The sequence below is a fragment of the Apium graveolens genome, chromosome 3 (assembly GCF_009905375.1).
Source record: "Apium graveolens cultivar Ventura chromosome 3, ASM990537v1, whole genome shotgun sequence".
In the NCBI taxonomy this organism is placed as follows: Eukaryota; Viridiplantae; Streptophyta; class Magnoliopsida; order Apiales; family Apiaceae; genus Apium; species Apium graveolens.
The window spans coordinates 130,441,463-130,447,035 of NC_133649.1; the positions used below are offsets into that span (position 1 = coordinate 130,441,463).

The window sequence follows — 5,573 nt, forward strand, 5'->3', positions numbered from 1 at the left end:
TTTACTTACTATGGTTACTTTGTTGTGTTTCAGGTACTCTAGAGAGCGTGTATGCGAACACGTTCTCAGTCTCGTAAGGAAATAATTGAAGAAGATAAGGAAGTTGAAGACTTGGGAGAAGAAGTTCTTGAAGAAGTTAAAGAAGTCGAAGAAGAAGTGATATTTACAATAGGAGAACCAGTAGCAGCAATGAAAGCGTTGATGGATTATTCTCAACCAAAGATTAATGACATTTAATCTAGCATTGTCAGGCCAGCTATCGCATCTAATACATTTGAGATCAAGCCTGGCGCAATTCAGATGGTGCAAAATTCAGTCCAATTCGGGGGTGCTCTAACAGAAGATCCAATATGCACATTAGGGATTTCATCGAGATCTGCGACACCTTCATGTTCAATAATGTTTCTGAAGATGCTGTGAAACTGAAAGTTTTCCCATTCTCTCTAAGGGATAAAGCTAAGAGTTGGTTACACTCTCTACCAGCTGGTTCTATTACGACTTGGGAGGATTTTGCTCAAAAATTCCTTACTAAATTATTCCCAATGGCAAAGACAGCTGCAATCAGGAATGCTCTTACTCAATTCACGCAGCAATCGGATGAATCTTTATTTGAAACTTGAGAGCGCTATAAGGAGATACTTAGGAAGTGTCCTCATCATGGAATGCCTGACTGGATGGTGATCAATTGCTTTTATAATGGTTTGGGAGCACAGTCAAGACCCATGCTCGATGCAGCATCAGGTGGAGCCTTATGGGCTAAGAGCTATGAGGAATCTTATGAGCTAATTGAGATGATGGCTGCGAATGAATATCAGAATCCAACTCAGAGGCTACCAAAAGGTAAGGTAGCAGGAATTCTGGAGGTGGATACAGCTACGGCTATCACTGCACAGCTAAAGGCCTAATCAAGACTTATTTCCATGTATAAGCTGCTAATTAGGCTTAAAATAGCCTAATTTAAAGCTAGAATACACTGATCTTCCCTAATCAGGGCTAATCTGCCCTAATCGGGGCTAATTCATCTTAATTGGGACTAATTAGTAGGCATACATCACTAATTATCCCTAATTCACACTAATCATATGCATAAATAAGTTAAACAGCCTTAATCGGGGCTAAAAAAATTACACGTTCACCTTGATTTAGGTTAATTACGTGTAATATATATTTATTGGCCATAATCAGGGATAGATGTAACGACTGGGAAATTATGCTTGTATTACATCATAATAAAGATGAATTATGTGTTATATTATGTCATTTATGTGTAATTAGTTATAAAACCCTACATGCTATGTGCTACGTGTATTCAGTGTAGTCATGATATTTTCCGGGTTATTATTGGATATTTTACTTCGTATTTAAAGCCTTCATATCAAAAGTTATACGACCCGAACTATGTTTTAATAGCTGATATTTCAAATAAAATAAATGGCCTTATTTTTCCTAGAATGGTTCGTATCATTGCGTTATTCTGAACATCTAGATATTTTATAAATTTTCTTGTTTCGCGAAAAATGACTTTTTTGGGCCCCATTGGGTGTTAAAAACCCCACAAAAATCACATTTTTATATTTATAAAATTATAGGACTTTCAAATATATCATTTCTTTGCATTTTTGAATTATTCACAATTTTTGGACATTTTTGGCATATATATTGTATTTATTAAATATTTAAAAATTCAAAATTAATACCCAAAAATTATAAAAATTTGGGGCTAATTAAAATTAAATGATGTATAATTAGGGCCTTAATTTTAATTAGGTGTATTATTTTACCTACTATAAATAATATAATTTTTATTTAATTTTATTAATTAATTATCAAAAATCAGAAAAATACATAAATTCTCTGAAATTCGGGTCGGATCTTTGAATTCGGGTTGAAGAATCAAACCGTGATTTCAAGCTAATTAATGCATCAAATCGAGTGATTCAAGTACTCAAATCAAAGGTTTTGATCCGTTCTTTCTGTTTTTGATATCAATTTCATGTTTTAATTCGTATATTTTGATTTTTGATTTCTAGGGTTTATGTTCGATTTGGGTCTTTTTTGATTCTAGGGTTATTAGGATGATTTGATGATTGATATAACTTCTCTATGATGTTTACAATCGATTCATGGTAGTTAATTGAACAAACGATTCATGTATGATCGAATTCGATTATTAGGGTTTATACCCAATTTTTGATTTATACGTTTTTTTATTTTGAGAAAGCTGAGATACATAGGATGTTAGGGGATTGATTGTAGAGTTCATAAGCTTTGATTTGAACTACATAACGTGAAACTTCATGTACATAATTGGTAGATTGATGTTTGGCCGGAGTTTTGATCGATTTCGTCGGAGTTGGAGATTACGGGATGTTTTTGGTTTGTTTTGGCCGGAGTTAGACTGCTAGGATGATTTGGAATTGAACCCCTGTGAAAAACTCACCAAAAAGTGTTGTTTTTGGCCTGAAAACGGCTGGCCGGAAGTTGCTCCGGTGGCAAAATCCGGGGTGTTCTTGACGACCCGGATTTTGACCCGTTTGACTCGTTTCTGGAACCCGGTTTTGATCAATTTTTGTCAGAGATTGATTTCTGACAAATGATTATGAAAAATTATTTTTATTTTATTTTTATTAATTATAAAATCAGTTTTTATTTATTTCATAAATTAATTAATTAATTAATTATTTTATATTATAAATAATTCTGAAATATTTTCTAAAAATCAGAATTACTTTTTTCTTTAATTATTCTTTATTCCTTATTTATTTATTTATTAATTATTAATTATATAAAAGTGATTAATTATTTTGATAATTAATCAAATAATTTTCAATAAATCATAATAAATTCATTTGAATTTCAAAAATTATGGAAAAATCATTTTTAATTCTGATTTTTCCCAAATAATTATTTAAAAATACTTTTAGGGTTCATTAATTAGGAATAATTATTTATATTGAATAATAAATTGATTTATCTGTATTTATTGAATAATAATTGACCGTTTACCCGATTTAAGCGAAACGAAAGCCCTTCGACTCAGAAAAATGAATTGTTTTCATTAAAAATAGTTTAAATCCTAATTTATTTTAGAAGCGAGTCGAATTTAGATGATTATTCACTTATAAGCCCTATTATGTATAGAGACGAGTCCAATAAATCCCGAAAATAGGAAACGAGTCAGATATGGTTCAGTAAAGTAAATAGCGAGTCGAATTTGAATCTAAAAATTATTTTAAACCTAGAATGCCTATGTGGCTTATGCTTTATATGAATTATGTGGTTAATTGAGTCTTATCTGTGAATAATTATTATATGAGTTAGTAATACACGTACGGGTAGACGATAAGAGCTATGTGAAGTTGGTTTGAGACGCGATTGAGATACGATATGACTAAATAAGTCTGTTTCTTTGATAGAAGCGAAGCCAACAAGGCAAGTCTAGCCGGTGATAGAAGACGGTGAAGTACTTGTGGTAGATCGTGTAAAAGTCAAGTTTTTCCCCTATTCTAATTTTAGAATAGTGAATTACTTTCTGGTTCCTATCGTAGTTACACATCGATAATTTCTATTCACAAACACCGATACATAATTATTATTCTTTTATTCATATTTCATTTCTATTTATGATTTCTCCTAATTCGTTAAATCCTTTATTCATATTCCAATAGTATATACATATACATATATCCTAATATGTTCCGATGTTGGAATACATCAAAGCATACTGATTGTTCTGGTTACTCTTCTATGGACTGGATGGTGATGATTAGGATTAGGTATACACTTGATCCTTCAGACCGGGTATTAACCAGATCCTTGTGTTGGGCCGTAGAGCCTGGGTACCCGAATGGATCTATACATTGAGGTGTGGATCTGCATTGTATTTGGCTGATCAGCAGGATATAGGTGTGAAATTATGTCCAGATTAGTTTATTGATACTCTCCAATCATGGCATTTATCCATATTTCACGAGGTTATATCTTTGTAGATGTAACCAAATTACCGGTTCATTTAGCTTATTATATTAATGTTTATATATTGCGGACTTGTTGAGCAACTCATAGCTCACCCCCTCTTTGTTGTTCTTCACCTTATTATTTTCAGTTAAGAAGGAAAATGAAACCTATCAGGACTCGCATGGTAAAGAAACGTGTCAAGCAGCGGGATCCTCAAATACCAAAGGTGTTGATCCCAATTCAGGAGGAAAGCTTTGAGTTACCTGAGCAGGTGTAGTGTAGATAGTTGTGTGTGTGTGGAATAAAGATGAATGTAGTTTAAAAATCTGTTAGACAATGGTTTGTAATAAAGAGAGTTATGTGAGAATTTAAATTTGGCTTATAATAAAGTTAGAGTATGTTTCTTGTTTTCATACTTTAACTTATAAAGATCCAGGTTAGTATTAAAGGGGTATAGATATATATGTTTAATTGTTATATAAGATTGTACATGTTTGGTAATTAGCTAGTAACCCCCGGACTTATACCCCGGGTTTGGAGGGCATTACACTAAATCTCACTAATCGACCCTAATCAGGGCTAAGTTTAAAATCTTGAAAATTTAGGCCTGTACTTGATGTCAAATTCTCTTAACTCAATCGCCCACTTGATGAGCCTTCCACTGGCCTTTGGGCTATAAAGAATGTTCCTCAAGGGTTGGTCCATCAGGACATCGATCTTGTGGGCCTAGAAGTATGACCTTACCTTCCTCCAGGCTGTGATTAGGGCAAATGCGAATTTCTCAGTGTTATAATAATTCAACTCCGCTCCATGGAGTAATTTGCTTACGTAGTAGACCGGCTTCTGAGATTTCGGTTCTTCCTTAATCAAAACAGCACTCATGGCTTGTTGAGATACCATGAGGTATAAGTAAAGGATGTTCTTCTGACTAGGTTTGGCCAACAATGGGACTTCAGTCATGTACTTCTTCAGTTGTTCAAAGGCCTCTTGGCTCTCATCTGTACAATCAAAATTCTTCACCTTCTTAAGGGTTTTGAAAAATGGTAGACATTTGTCTCCAGACTTGGAGATGAACCTCCCTAGAGCTACAATTGTTTCGGTCAGCTTCTGAACATCCTTGATGGAGTGTGGGGGCTCCATGTTCTAGGATGGATTTGATCTTATCGTGGTTGGCCTCGATTCCCCTCTTCGAGACCATGTGACCTAAAAATTTTCCAGACCTGACACCAAAAGTACCCTTGGTGGGGTTTAACATCATCATGTGGTGCCTCAACACTTCGAATGCCTCTATGAGGTGATTAATCTAATCTTTCTTAGCTAGGCTTTTGACTAACATGTCATCAACATAGACCTCCATGGTCTTTCCAATTAGATGGGAAAATACTTATTTACCAATCTCTGATAGGTAGCTCTTGCATTCTTAATCCCAAAAGCCATAACAAGATAACAAAAGACACCAAAGTCAATTATGAAATATACCTTGGGGTGTCATCCTTGTGCATTTTAATTGGATTATAATTGCTGAAGCCATACATGAAACTCAGCATCTCATGTCCAGCAGTGGCATCGATCAGGCTATCAATCCTTAGTAGGGCATAGTAGTCTTTAGGACATGC

At 34.2% G+C, this 5,573-nt stretch overlaps 1 non-coding gene across 1 annotated transcript; it reads right to left on the reverse strand.

Annotated features, from left to right (window-relative positions):
• Window positions 1-557: 557 nt before the first annotated feature.
• Window positions 558-664, reverse strand: LOC141716536 (small nucleolar RNA R71). Its single transcript, XR_012573242.1, has one exon. It is a non-coding gene; the product is annotated as a small nucleolar RNA R71 (small nucleolar RNA).
• Window positions 665-5,573: the final 4,909 nt, after the last annotated feature.